The 16,858-nt window shown below is 33.3% G+C and overlaps 1 non-coding gene across 1 annotated transcript; it reads left to right on the forward strand.

The window, feature by feature from the left end:
- The first annotated feature begins 6,093 nt into the window (after window positions 1-6,093).
- Window positions 6,094-6,183, forward strand: Trnaf-aaa (transfer RNA phenylalanine (anticodon AAA)). Its single transcript is given in 2 exon segments — window positions 6,094-6,130; window positions 6,148-6,183. It is a non-coding gene; the product is annotated as a tRNA-Phe (tRNA).
- Window positions 6,184-16,858: the final 10,675 nt, after the last annotated feature.

Below are 16,858 nucleotides of genomic sequence, written 5' to 3' on the forward strand. Positions count from 1 at the left end.
CATAAGCTTGAGAAGTGGTGTAGATTGTTTATACAAAACAAAGACATCGACGAAAATTTAGCATCGATGGATTAAAAAATAGAAAAAAGCTCAACCTCTACGCCTCTTTTCAGTTGGTACTAGTGCACAAATCCAATCCCACTGCAATATAGTAGTTTACACACTTTGAAATAAGCATTACGTCAAACTTCTATTTATTTTTCTGACAAACTCTTGACAATGACTCTGAGATAAAATCAGAGTATTCTAATAACAAGTATTAGATTAAATATTATGTAAAAATGTTATTCTAATAATGTCTAATGTGCATCGTGATAATAATCAATATGTTTATACTCGATATGTCGAGAAAGTATACGAATTTAAAGCTTTGACACCGAATTTCAATAAATAATGACAAAGACCAGTGAATCTGTAGTCTCTAACTATATCATACTTTATGTGTTATGTGGATTAAAACAAAAATATTCGATACATAATTTACAACTATTATGTGTATTGTTGCGTTCTTTTTTTTGTAATTATCTGTTATAAAAACTGAAATTGCAAAAAGCTATCGTACATCATGAAATCATTAATTTCCTTTAAAAAGCAGTCGGAATTTATTAATACCTTTATTCTTAATGCGTAAACAACTGTATTTAAATTTGCCTTTGTCTCATACACACAACGGTTTATACATATAATGCAAATATTGACCTAACTTGTTACCCATCATAGTGAAAGTATGATAAAACTATTTTTCTCACATCGCAGTGTGTTATAAACGAGTGTGTTTACGTTATGGCAAACCCTTCATCTACTTGTTATTGAAAACTTTTGCACAATGCAATTACTGTGTCTAAAAGACGTCAATGCCATGTAAGTCGGATATACAATATAATATACAGGATATTACTAGTATACATTTTCAATGTTTATTGACATAAAAGAAAAAGGGAATAGCGAGTGTTTCAATTTCATGGCTACACGCTGCTCTAAAGCGGCTATTTGTAATGATATGTTTAATCAATAGAGATAATTCCATATATTGTTTTTATTTCTAGAACAACATTACTTGTTCACACATTTTATTTTCTCTTCAACGGCAACATTACAAAAATTAACCAGGTTAGTAATGGTTTATATAAAACATTTGATACACACATTACTTTCTCACGTTATGTTTAACGCCTACGATGGCATTGGTCCCCACCGTTTTTTTTTCTCAAACTCACACATATGTAACAAGTTATGTGCTTCCAGAAGCGCTGTTTCATTACCAAGTGAATACATATATTTCCGGGACAGTATGTTTTTGAATCACCACATTATGCCGTTATTGTTAACACTTACTTACACTTCATGATTAGTTGAGTATATATACATGTACATCCATCTGAGATGCAACCGTTACTATATCAAACTTAATTAGCACTTAAAACAAAAGCTTCGACTTTTATTGTTGAAATTGATATTTATCAGAAGACAGTGATAATAGATTGAACCCTAGGAGGCAGCAATTACATTTATTGCACCCTATTTTGCTGTTAAATGTATTACTATTTACGAATAGTGGAATGGCTATCAATACTTATTTAATTAACTTTTTATGCCATAAAAAAACAACATTTTCACTGCATTTTCTTAATATGGTATCTTCATAATACATAGCTATGTTTTTCTTCTATTGTTACATCAATAACATTGCTTTCATGATTAATGATTTTAAAGATGTCATTTCACACGAAACACGCGAGTACATTTATTGCAAAGTGTTGAAAAGGAAACAAAAATCTGTGTAATTGCAATGGTTATGAACAATAAACGATGTTAACACATTGTTGCAAATCAACTGTGTTAGCAACATTAATAGACTTATCATTTAATAAAGTTAACGATGTTCGCGAATATACTCAAGAACGCACTTTAAACATAATTATGCAATATTGTGCCATACTATTTCTAAAAAGGGACACATAGTTGAATATTTTTTATAGGTCAAATACACATATATTGTTACCATACCAGTAACTGTCTCAAACACGAAATTACATTTTCGAACGGACATGCTCCTACCACCTGCGTCTCGCTATACTGGTAACCAGGCAACATCTTGCAAGGCCTACTGATGTAAACTACAGGGATAACGGCATTTTAATATACCGTTGATCTACAAAACCTAACATCACAGCGTTAACAGAGGCTACGCGATACATGGGCTACATTTATTATCAAACCAAATTACACTCAAGATTATTTAAGTACTTGATTTGTTTAGACCTTGAAAATGCATTGAATCAGGCCCTAAAACAGATTGTACCTTATCCCATTTATGCCTAGTGAACTCTCCCATCCTTCTAAATTGGATCACTTTATTTTCAAAATTAGGGATGTCTAGTATATTTATTTCTATATTTAAAATACTTCTTACTAAAATTCCTTTAAGCAAACAGCGCAGACCCAGATGAGACGCCGCATCATCTGGGTCTACGCTGTTTGCCAAGGCATTTTTTCTAGACGCTAGGCATAAATGGGTTAAAGATCAGTGCAACCTAATAAACATGTGAAAACATGCAAAAAGGTCCCTGCATTCTATTACAAAGCATTGCATTGTTTAGCAGTAATCTTGATGCATTTAACACCAAAGCATTGCATTTTCAGCTGTAAAATTGACAAATTACCATTTTCATTCCAATCTTTTAAAGGTTTAAAGGTCAAGTAATGTTTATGTGATAAGGTTTTGTTATGTTTCGAATGCCCCAGAGTATGAACATAACATTTTGAAATACACTTGTAAGTACGATATATGTACGCCGGTAAAATGTGTTCTATTTGTGACGAAATTGGCGGTAAAATTCATTGTAATCCGTTTTATCTGATGGATATGATGCTGTTTCAATTCTCATGTTGTGTGTTTGTTATTATACAGTACCAGAAATTATAGCGCTGACTAATAGTTTAAGTAGAATATTTGCCTTAAACATTTGTTTTTAGTTTTCATCTTACTTAATAAATGTGATTATAATACAGAGGCGATTCCTTAAACACGAAACCTAAACTGGTTTTTCAGTGAATAAAATATGGCTACACAATAAGGTCTGTTAGCAATAAATCTCCCTGTAAATGACCAGGCGACAAGAAAAAAGAAATAAAAAAAGATACAGAATTGATAATTCAATATGCATTGACGGGGCTGTTGATTTGGTTTTATTGAGTCAACAAGCCAAAAAAGACAAAAACCTAATGCTGCTCGTTTGTTGGTTCAGACGTTGAACAAGCTTCTGTGGACAGCTTACGTTTGTGGTATTACAAGTAAGTATTAGGAACGGCTAGGTTAAGCAATGTAACGTTGCTGGTTAGCGGTTTCTTGTCAACAATAAGATACTATGAATTAATTTAGAGGCATTTTAAAATGCAAAAACAAATATTCACACATGTGCGATGTATGTATAAATTATCAGAAAATATATGTATGATCGGCATTGCTAGTATGTGTTTAATTTCCTGACGAGGCGTGGTTTGAATGCATCTTGGGTATACAGTGTATATTAATTAAATATTTAAAATGAACCAAATTCATAAAAAGCGTCATATACATTTTGAGTTTAACCTTCATGATATTCAAATGGACGACTTAAATTAATAACATGAACAGAAAAAACATCTTAATTAAGGATGACATAAACAGAGAACAAATAAAAATTTCTTCTGTCAAGGGCCTTCACAACTGATCCTTTATCAATAACTACTTTTATATTATATGCGTCTTGTTCTGTGAAAGCTGGTCATAATGCATGTGCGTAAAGTGTCGTCCCAGATTAGCCTGTTTAGTCCGCACAGGCTAATCAGGGACGACACTTTCCGCTTTTATGGTATTTTTAGTTTTAAGGAAGTTCCTCCTTACCGAAAATCAAGTTTAGGCGGAAAGTGTCGTCCCTCCAAATAAATTTTGTTTATGGATGGAAAGTGTCTTCCCACCAAATAAATTTTGTTTATGGATGGGTGTAGAACTAAAAGAAACGGTATAAGTGAAGGGTTGTGCCGGATAATTGAGAATAATTACATCAGGTCCATTTTAGTATGGTAAAATCCTTACCAAATGAGGCATATTTAATCAAAATGTGTGATTTTGACCTTTGTGTGTGACGTTGACCATGACCCTAGCAACCTGGATATTAATCTATATGACACGCAGCTAGATAATGGAGAACAATTGTGCACAATTTTTACAGAATCCCTTGATGCATAATAATGGAGAGACTAAATAATGAATAATTCATCAAATTTGTTACCTTTAACCTCAATGTGAGACCTTGACTTTAGCCCATAGGATTATGGGTGTTGAATGTGAAGCACCCCCAGATGATTGAGAACAACTTTGGCAAGTTTCATAGCTCTGGCTCATGTGTTAATGCAAATAAAGCTCTAACCTTATATTAAAAAGCATTTTCTCAAGATACAAACGGCCATAGCTCCGTTATTAACAGATGGTGTACAATGTCATTTGGCGTGCATCATCCTCTTATCCATATATATGCTCATACCATGTTTCAATGAAATCCGCCAAAGAACTTTCAAATATGGCTCCGGACGAACGGACGGTCGGAAAGACGACGGACGGGAAACGCAAAAAAAAAACAATATGCCTCCGCCTATGGCGAGGAATAGCAAATCAAAAGTTTGGAAATTATGACCTACAAATAAATGCAGATTGATCCAGCATGATTGTCAAATGGCAAATGAAATAAACTAATTATGTTGTCATTGGTAAGTACAAAAAGGCGAGTGCTATTTTATATTGATGCGATTAAAAGTGACGTTCTCTTGCAACGCATAATTTACCCATAATCAGTGCAGTTAACAACAAGAAAGCGATAGAAAATCTAAGCAGCACATAATATACATACATATACGAGGGTTGTTCCAGAAGTTCGTGGATTTTCGCTATAAATTATTAGTTTGCTGGTTAAAGTCAATGAAATTTACATTTGTAATTGTGTAATATACCGCGGTTAAAACCGGGTGGTACTTAACCCATTTACACCTAGCGTCTAGAAAAAAGGCCTTTGCAAACAGCGTAGACCCAGATAAGACGCCGCATGATGCGGCGTCTCATCATGGTCTACGCTGTTTGCTTAATTTCTTTAAGAAATATTATAAATATAGAAATAAATATACCAGACATCCCTAATTTTGGAAATAAATTGATCCAATTTAGAAGGATGGGAGAGTCATCTAGGCATAAATGGGTTTAACGCATCACATTACACTACTGATACAAGTACATCTGTATCAGCATGCCACATTGGTCGTATTTGCTTCATTAGTTCGTACAATCGTCATAATGTGTCTCAGATGGACCTTAAAATATCGGTCTTGACAGATATTCGAGATCTTTTTAATGGATGTCTTGGTTTTAAGACTTTTATACTTATATCGTTTCAACATACTCTCACGACAAACATAGCAATTACAGCGTTCAAGAGTTTTATAGTACCTCTTATATATTTAATCTACATTTCATAAGGTAGGTGCTTATAAAGTTTCTATGCACGACGTCTGCGATTTGAACTAGAAATATGCCAGGCGTATTATTGGCGTCGCTCTGGAGAGCGGCGACTAGTATGTAATGCTTTTTTTCGCTTATGGGAGGAGAAGTTATTTTACGGATTAATGTATATATTTTTGTTTTAAGAATATCTTTCATAGTGGTGATTTTTTTGTGTAAATTGGTGTAAATAAGTACTGCATTTGTGTCTATTATATTTATTACAACATGTATTGCCAATAATGCAAAGCTAATTGTTTTAATTAATAACTGATCCACAACTGATCACAGGGGAAAGATCACAGGGACTGGGCAAATACGCGAAACTTTCTGGTTTTGTATAAAAACAAAACATAATCAAAATATATTTTATTTTGTGGTTTTTCTAATTTGCTTATTTAGTGGAGAATCAATGTAGTACGATATTTGACGACATATCGCACAAGCAAGTTTATTGGAAGGCGTTGTGGTACGAAAACGTACAATGAATTAGTTTATTAATGGACATATAATAACGATCGCTATACACAACTTCACCAAATAGCAGTACATAAATGATGTCAGCCGGAATAGCTCAGTTAGGAGAGCGTTAGACTAAAGTTGTTTCCGCAACAATCATCTAAAGGCCCCCGGTTCAATCCCGGGTTCCGGCACGAACGGAACAGTTCGGCGGCTGACAATTTTTTTTTGAGTCAGGTTAATAAATATTATAAAGCTTTATTTAATGTAGACATTTTAAAATCAATTTTACTACAATTGGACATTTTTATTTAAATTAATGGATGCCGCGTGATGACAACTTTAATAAAATTTTCTTACATCACTTAAATATCTTATACAAAAATACACGTGTTTTAATATTATAAAATAAATGCGAACAACACATCTATTATCAATGTATTTTTATGGTTGTCAAGCATAGGCCCTAAGAACTATCCCTATCACATAAAGAGCGCGAAGCGCGACACGTATTATTGATTGTAACAATGAGTTTCGATAAAGGAAGCAGCCGCTTATCAAGGAGGATCTGTGTCCCAGCAACCCGTTTCCCTAGAGTCAAGCACTCCTCGGAGTTTTTTTTAAGAACCACATATAGAGCGCGAAGCGCGACATGTATTACTATCCATGTGGTATGGGCTCTTTAGCATTATCCGACCATTACGTCCATAGTTATCTTACTTAGAATTTGAGAAATTTTGAAATCGTTGTTCGAAGTCCAAAATTTTCATCCGATTGTTCCCAAACTTGCACAGGTTTTTTTAAATCATTTTTTATCATATGAGCAATATCAGACCATAAGTCCAGAATTATGTCTCTTTGAATTTAAAAATAAAAGTGAAAAACTGCTTGGTTAGGTGATTATGTCAACATTTTTCATCAGATTCTTTCCAAACTGACATTGTCTTCATATCAATGAGCATTTAAACCTCATTAAAAATGAGACACATCGGTACAATAAGTCCATAATTTTTTTCTATTAAATTTGACAAAATAAACAATTTCCACTTGTTTAAAAGATTTCACAACTTTCGTGTGAAACTTTCCAAACTTGTTAAGTGTTTTTATATCAGTATTACTCGAACCCTATTGAAAATGATGAATATCGGAGCAATAAATCTATTATGATCTTTTACTGAATTTCAAAGTATTGTGAAATGCAGCTTCTTTATGCAATTTACAGTTTTCATTCATTTTTTTCCCAAACTTTTACAGTGTTTTCATATCAATGAGTACTCAACCCCTATCGTAAATGAGCAACGTAAAAATAAGTACAAAATCATCTCCCCTTGAAGTTGAGAAAAACATGAAATACGCTTACAAGATGAAGCAGGTGTTTTTAAAACCTACACAGTTCTGTTCCAGTAATGAAAACTGCACACGGATGCCAGTTAAAAAGGAAACCAATGTAAATAAAATGAACTATGAAATATTTTGGGGTTACAACACACAATCATAGATAATGGTTATTTAGGGGTTATAACACAACATCATTATAATGGTTATTTGGGGGTTATAACACAAAATTATAAATAATCGGCCAATATATTAATATTTACAGTAGAAAATTAATCATTCCATGTAACTTCATTGAGTGCCTTTTCACTGAAATTCCCAACGCCCTTTGATGCATTGCATCAATACTTATCTTGTTCCCAGATTTAAAACAAATGAATGGACAAACGAGGATCAGTGTAATCATTTAATTGCGGTACATTTAAAGACAATTCAATTCTGTTGAATGAGACAGCCGTGTGTGGTAAAGGATCATCCGTGTAGCGTCATCATCACATCATCATCATCATCGTCATCATCATCATCATGAAATTGAAGATACTTATGTCTTATGTCCACCAAAACTGGCGAAATCTATTGTTAAAGCGTATTTAAAAATACGAACTGTTATCTATACATATTTCTAAATGAGTATATCATCGACATCAATTTCTGTACATCTTTTCTTTTTTTTCATATTCACATGCGTAATATATTGTCATGCCCTACATTGTTCATGTAAACATGTGTTTATGTACATGTATATTGTTAATTTTTATCGTTTATGTTTTGCATTTAAATGACTATGTCACCGTTATTTAATGCTTTTATTGAATGCTGTGTGGTAGTAAGAGCTGATAACAGCCAATGCCTACCTTTTGTGCTTCTTTATAATTTGTAATATCCTTTTTAAATGTCTCATTGTATTAGCGTATGTTAATATGGCAGCCATTATGGATAAACAGGAAGTTGATTTCCTGATGCTGACATAAGTGCACTCTGGGTAGTTTGCACTGACTACAGTATTTTTGACAGTTAAGTCATATGAAATAATTTGTTTAATACTCATAATCAACCAAAATTATATAATAACAAGGTAATAGTCGTCTTTATAAATGATTTATTTATTTAATTGATATGTATTTGACTATTGTTTCATTGTAATATCGTCAGAAATATCATTTTAAGATGAGCGACATTTACCGTGTCAAGAACGTTAAAATTCCATTGTGCGCTCTTGCGCGCTTTGCTAAGCGTTTTTTGCATGCTTTTAGTGCACATTTCATATGTGCGCTTTTATGTTTATATTGCACAATGCTATGTGTGCGCTTCTGGACAGTATATAAGGCACTAAAAATTGTCATTCGAGGACTCTGAACTTTGTTTTCCTAGATGTGAGACTTATTTTATTTTTCTAATAAGCATTTAAAATACAGTTTTTAATAAGACTAGCTATTTAAATTAAGACTGAATTTACAAATTGCATTTATCATCTTTTTAGGAAATTATAAAACAGAGTGTGCAAAAACTTAATATGATACATGTAAATTTCTGTATTGTTATGATATAGATCTAAATGTCTAAGAAATAATCTGTGTGTTAAGAAATATATTTATTGAAAGTTGTTATTAATTTATTTGTTACTGAATGAATACATTTTGGAAATGTTTTTAAATCTTGAGTTTAATTTTTTTTACAATTTAAAAACAACTGAATAGGCAAAATGTTATTCTTAGATTACTATTATAAATTCGTCTAATTTGTCTTGCCTATTTTGTGTTATTGTGACTTTTTTTTTCAATATATTACAATTGAACACATATACGAATCGTATAATCTCGCTTGTGATGAAGACATTTCGTACATATTATCCTACAATAATCGAAGCATTCGTCTCTTTATAAGGATCGGAGTTAGTGTTCGTGTGTCGTTTTAATAGATATCGTTGCAGGAAATTAAAAATGATCCGTAAAACTAAATTTAGATTGACATCGAACATGCATGGCGAATTCGACTGTACAGACATTTTCGATTTCAGAATTACACATGTTCTTCTTTACTTTTATTTTAATTTATATTGAAATATATGTATAATAAGTTTTTTTATATAAAATTTATATAAATTCAAATATGTTTGACAAAATCGTATAATCTCGCTTTAACAAACTAAAGTCGATGCTTGAAATTATCAGCAATAACCTGCATTTTCAAATGTAGATCGCTATATACTCACTCTTCCATGTCTGTTTTGTAAACATGTAGTAGGAATCACATCGATTTGACCTGAAGCCAATATTGGTGACCCAGGAAATACAGTCTAATAGACGATAAATTAAACCTTAAAACAACGGGCGATAATTCGTCACTCGAATACCAGGATTGAAGATATATAAAATTGTTTTTTTTAATAGATTGCTTCTGGTTAATCTGTACATATTGTTTTCTATTATGCACACACAGATTTTAATCAGACCACGCCGTGTTGGAAAAGTTGCTCCAAGTTTTGATTTGCATAAACAATCACACTTTATCGGAGCGTTATCGCATATTGAAAACGTCCGTATGTTGATTGATAAAATGGAAGTCTTTATGGACATTTTTTATTTGGGCTTAGGTGTGTAGGCCTTAAATAACACTCTTTAAATAATTGCGATAGATAGAAGTTTACTTGAGTTTCTAAAACTCTCTCGGACTAACCCAATTCTATTATATACAAGGGTTTTACCCATACAAGTCGTGAATAGGGTAAAAAAATCAATAACATCTATCATGATGTAACCTATATATTGAAAGCGGAATGCTTACAGAAAATAAGATTGCGATGTGTAACATGCACGACATTTTTGTTTGTTCCTTGGAAAATGTTCCTTTGTTGTATGTGCTATCTCATGAAGCAAGTACGCAAGTTATCTTTAAGTGAAAATTATACAAAATATCGATATTATGCTTAACCAAGGCACTTAACGTTGACAGTTTGTTTTTCGCAGTGATAATTCATTCTTTGGTCGCTGACATATCGGAAGTCCTCAATTAGAAACGCATCAACTTAAGCCGGCAAGCCATCCATTATTTGTGTTTCCGCTCTAATTTGCATCGGTCCGGATGTCTGTAAGGGCTTTCTGTGGCAGAATATGGAATGAATTACAGTCATAAAATGTCATATGAAAGCAACAGAGGCGTTAATATTCATATATATATTTGTAAGGAGAATCAAAGTCGGATTATATACGCGAATAGAAGGACACACGTCAACATTTTTTGTTAATAAATAAATGTTGATACAAGTAAAATGTTGAAAAATGTTTTCAAATTTGTGTTTGAATAACGTTGGTTACAACCACCGTATGGATACAACCGCCGTATGGTTACAACCGCCGTATGGTTAAAACCGCCGTATGGTTACAACCACCGTATGGATACATCCGCCATATGGTTAAAGCCGCCGTATGGTTACAACCGCCGTATGGTTACAACCGCCGTATGTTACAACCACCGTATGGTTACAACCACCGTATGGTTACAACCAACGTATGGATACATTCACCGTATGGTTACAACCGCCGTATGGTTACAACCGCCGTATGGTTACAACCGCCGTATGGTTACAACCACCGTATGTTACAACCACCGTATGGTTACAACCAACGTATGGTTACAACCACCGTATGGATACATCTGCAGTATGGTTACAACCGCCGTATGGTTACAGCCAACGTATGTTACAACCGCCGTATGGTTACAACAGCCGTATGGTTACAACTGCCGTATGGTAACAACCGCCGTATGGTTACAACCGCCGTAGGGTTACAACCACCGTATGGTTATAACCGCCGTATGTATACAACCGCCGTATGGTAACAATCGCCGTATGGTTACAACCGCCGTATGGTAACAACCGCCGTATGGTAACAACCGCCGTATTGTTACAGTCGCCGTATGGTTACAACCGCCATATGGTTACAACCACCGTATGGTTACAACCGCCGTACGGTTACAACCGCAGTATAGTAACAACCGCCGTATGATTACAACTGCCATATGGTTACAGTCGCCGTATGGTTACAACCGCCGTATGGTTAAAACCGCCGTATGGTTACAGCCGCCGTATGGTAACAACCGCCGTATGGTAACAGTCCCCGTATGGTTACAACCATCTTATAGTGTAACAACCACCTTTTGGTTACAACCGCAGTATGGTTACAGCCGCCGTATGGTTAGTTATAAGAACAGGAATCTTCTTAAATGATCTTTTGCGGCATAACTGATGGTGAATTATAACGCGTACACCGGATTTAATTGTTGAAGGCTTCGATCAATTTAACCAGATAAAACTATGCTTGTGTAAATGTTATATGATTGTTTGTTTCAACATGAACACACGCAACAATTTTTTTTGAAACAAAACAAATCGTTTTTTTTTTACCGCATATGTCCGTTTTACATATATCTGGAATTAGTTTATTTTTTAAAACAGGTTACGTTGTTTTTCAAATTGAAGTTGGTTGGTTCTGTCTTTTACAAGGACATGTTAAATTGTTTAATAAAACAACATCGTGAAAACAGTATTGAAATTACTTTACTTCGAATAATTGTTAGTAAGAATTAGGTGCAACGGTTTGAATACTGATTGTTCATATCAAAATATATTTACTCTCCATTTGAACTTTATTACGTACAAAAAACATAACGTAACAAGCATACAGGCTGAACCTGTACCTTGTATATATAAATGGCCATTGTAAACGAGGGAATCCCGTCTAGGTCGCAATACACCGTGCTATTATTGATTACTGTGGGTTAATCTTTGTTTTGAATACGCAGACAAAATACCAAGACCAACAACACTTCACCATGTAATGGAAACCTGTGGCCCAAATGAAATTACCACGTCTTATAAATGTCAATGTTGAGGATGTCGCGTATAAAAGATCCATTACAAGAGATTACTGGTAGACATTTACCATTCATTATTGACACGAGGGATGAGATGTTCGCGCGTGCTCCTTTCCTGAGATACACCATTTGTTTGTGGTATATATAAAACAGTTGAATGTATTCACATATATAGAAATCAACGACGAATATGATAAAACTATATTAGCGTTGTTAAAGTCGAACATAATTAAATGTATGCTATCACTGCTATTGTTAATTTGCAGATTAGCATCAACAATAGGGCTTAAACGAACGTGTATACATTTCTGATACGTCTAAAATACTGCAATATTTTAAAACAACATTTCATATTCATACAATGTTCAACATAATAAATTAGCATACTTGTATATGAATGAAAATCATACAAGGAGACAATCCATGCGTATTGTTCGAAATGGTCCATAATTATATCACTTGAGCTCACAAACGTTATGGGATGTGACCAGTTCATGATTTTCGTTCGAGACTTACGTCAATAGTATGAATGTTGCTGCTATTATATACAGCACATTGGGTGAAACAAATACTCTTTAATAAAACACCAAATCTCGTATTCTACATTTTTCCACAATAGTCATGATTTCAATAGTTGGTGGCCACCATTTGCTAATATCCTTGTAATGATTTACAGCTGCACATAGTTTGTGCGTGTTTGCTTTCCATTTGGAGTGCTAAACACATCGCACCTGTCTCGCGTGGAGTCAATTATTGTCGAATATTCTCAAATCTCGGATGAATATAACGCGCACAGCTATGATTGTTTTCAAACGCATTTCATACTGAAATTAACCCATGTATGCCTAATGGACTCTCCTATTCTTCTAAATTGGAATAATTTATTTCCAAAATAAGTTATGCATAGTATATTTATTTCTATTTTTAGAATATTTCTCACAGAAATTCTTCTAAGCAAACAGCACAGACCCTGATAAGACGCCACATCATGCGGCGTCTCACCTGGGTCTACGTTGTTTGCCAAGGCCTTTTTTCTAGAAGCTAGGTATAAATGGGTTAATGGTGCATTCAGTCAATAGTGACAGTAACTTAAAAACAACAACAAAAGACACAGGGAAAACAATATACAATTCGTTCACAGATCGTGAATTAACCTTCATTAAATGTTACAATAGAACTCTAATTTAATATTAATTGATGTGCTTTGCAAGTTGTGGCAAATTAGAAGCGAACTGCAAATGCCAAAGCACCAGACACATCATCTCCCTTTTAATTAATTAATTAAAATTGGGGATTAATTGGGGGTTCACAATATACAAAATATTGTATGTGCTGTTTCGATGGATATTTATTTTACATAAAGCATGATCGTCACATTAAGGGAAAATATTACTTTAAATTATTGTAGGTTTTTTTTGTACTCAATAAGTAGTACATAACAAATTACCAATTTGTGTACCTGTAAACTCCAGTGAACTAAATCGGCGCAGTTAACATGAACTACCACAATATTAATAGCAAACTCTAGGTAACGAATGTTCACTTTAATATATGTACTTAGTAAATGAACACTATTACTATGTCTGTAGTGCACGCTCGTATAAATAATTAACTACGTTCGTTAACGGTTGTGTTATATTTAAAGTCAGCCTAACTTATTTATGGATACCATTTATTACTACTTGCACCAATTCATGGCTACATCTCAATATTACTAGGTTGCTTATTGATATTTCTTTGACTTTTTTAACCTTACTAAAATATAACGCTATGTATAACACAGCATCCGGAAAAAGATCGTCCCAATATTTATCAGGACTAAGGGACATATTATTGATTTAAAACCATAAGATGTTAATGCTGCCTTTTTCTGTAATTGGCGAATTGCTCAATAGCCTTTCTATAGCGCTTTCATACGAGCAAAGGGGCAATTTCACATGACTACACTTAATCTTCTAATTTGATACGAATAAAACGCAATCGAAAAGAGGATTAAACACTGTTGAAACATAACCTGGATGCCACAATGGCGTAGTTTTCATTACATTGGATTCTGTTGGATTTTTAAATAATGTAGTTAATATATGGAAAATTGATTCATTGGATTCTGGTCATAAAAAGGTCTCTTATTAGTGGTGTCAGTAGGTTAATAGAAATAGTTGAATTTCATACATTTGCAACTTGTCTTACATGCAAACTTGTCCATTAAAGGTCACTATGAGTCTATATTGGTTAACTGGTTTTCTATTTGTACTTGACTGGGTAAAAAAATAATAGTTATCTAATAATCTACATAGTTATTTACGTTAACTGAATCGTAAGGAACTAAGAATACACTAGCTAGTACTAAGTCACTGTAACTTAAACATACATTGGCTATTTGATTAGTTTATTTAATTAATTCTTCGAGTGGCAACATAATAGTACATGAAGTATTTGGTCATATATGAACATCGTTTAAGTGAATATATCTACTATATGTTTTACTAGCTTTGTGTGGAGAAATCGCATGTCTTCAACGCAAATGGAGTATATTGAATACAGGAATTAGTAAGCAAAAGAAACATTATTATAATATACATTTTTGTCCGCTAAAAAGCATGCTCAGAAAAAGATAACGAACCCAGAATGACAGTAAATATGCAATAATGATACACGCTCATAATTTTTATAAGCTTGTTAACCTTATATTAGATTTTCCGACAACATTTGTCCATAATAAGATAAAAAGATTTTATAAATCCAACCAGTAAAACACAGCAAGTGACATTGTACTTACTTCGCTGGAGACAAAATGTGAAATAAATACAGGTGTAGTAGAAATGACTATCAATGAACAACAACTAATTATTTTAGAGTTAAATGTATCAGATGAATGGTATTGACTCCGATAAATTCACGATTATGATACCATTGAATAAGTATGCCTTCGTATACCAGAATTAATTAAAAAAATCTCAATTGTTAAAGCGCTACAGTAATGCGAATGTTTTAAATCTACGAAAAAACGGGACTGTTAAGTCATTCAATAGTAAAGTAAATTTCATATATAAATTCATTTTGATATATTTACAGGGCAAGTGTGCATTACTTGCTAAGCATATTGCCATTTGTGTAGCGTAAAACACTGAACACGTACAAGCAAAACTTGAAATTAATAACATTTACCAGACAAAACTGTTCATCATTGAAGATTCGTTCTTATTCAATATGTTTTACATATGTTTTGCACAGGCCGAGCTAAACAAACTTAATCCAGAAGAAAACGTAACGTCTTTCCGACATTCATTACAAGTATTTCATGTAACATGATGCATTTGACCTAAATTGAATACACGGCGTAAATAGCTCCGATGACTTTTTTAAAGTAAGAATTCTCCTGAGTAAAATAATCTAAGAATATAAAGAATTATATAAACTCATTCTGACCGAATGTTTACGAATACAAACCAACTCGAAGAGATTTATCACCTGTTAATGGAACCGGTAAGTGACATAGAAAGGGAAACGGATGATCCGAGTATGACAGAACTTAACCATAAACTCAAATCAGTGACACATCCCCGCGCAATGATTATTCTTCGTGGCAGTAGGAGACGTCCCGAAGGACCGCGCGTGTCTTGTTTTATGATAGGAAGGGAAAGTATTTTCGATGCACTTATGTGAACCATAAAGCTGTTTCTCCCTGTGATGTACATCAAGCAAGATTTAGTACGATAACGGTTTCCAAATACAGAAGGCAATGTATGTACGACTCCATGAATTTTTGATACTATGTATAGTGTCCATTAATAGTGTTGATCATATTACATTCTAATGATAAACATAAGTTTTATAGTTTATTTCGGATGCATTATTTTCTTTATATCTAGTTACACAACGAGCATTCGCCAAAAAGAAAGTTTAATTGCAAAAGGGTTTAAGTATATATCTCATATATTGTATATAGATGAAGTGAAAAACAATTGCATCTATAAACAAGATTTTTAAACTGAACAACCGCATGCCGATTAATCCAATTCATAATAACGTGCCATGTTGCAACAATTATATTACACTATGAATTTAAGTACAGAGGATATCAAAACTGCCCAACGCAATGCAAGCACCGAGCATTGTGGAAGCTCGCTAGAGATTAGCTGTGCTGCTTTTAACAGTTAAATAATTATGCGTACTTGGTCCTGGCTGAAACGTATAATAGTAAAGAACATGTAATTTGCATTGCTAGAATTACATGTATTCCTACGGGCGAGTCCAGTAGTAAACCATCATAGATATCTCTACATAGCCACTGCCAAATAAGAGGTATACCTGTCATCTGATTTGCTATGTAAAAAGAACTTATATATAATAGATAACTACACACATTATGGATACTTGTGTATAGAAAAATAATTATACTAATCGGATAATAATTGATACATTAGGAAAACATTGGATTCATTTGGCAACGTGTTAATATTTAATTTGTGATATAGACTTTACCTTGTTTTCATGACTCCAAACGAGCTTTTTTTTAAAATGTTATAATTATTTAATACATGCCATGTGGTTTATTCATTATGAAATTAAAAAAAAACGGACGATGATCCTCCCTTTTACAAGAGATTGAAGAGATTGAAAAAGTAGTTTAATTCAATTTATTTTATGCTTTCCGGTGGT

Source organism: Dreissena polymorpha, chromosome 10 (genome assembly GCF_020536995.1).
Source record: "Dreissena polymorpha isolate Duluth1 chromosome 10, UMN_Dpol_1.0, whole genome shotgun sequence".
NCBI lineage: Eukaryota > Metazoa > Mollusca > Bivalvia > Myida > Dreissenidae > Dreissena > Dreissena polymorpha.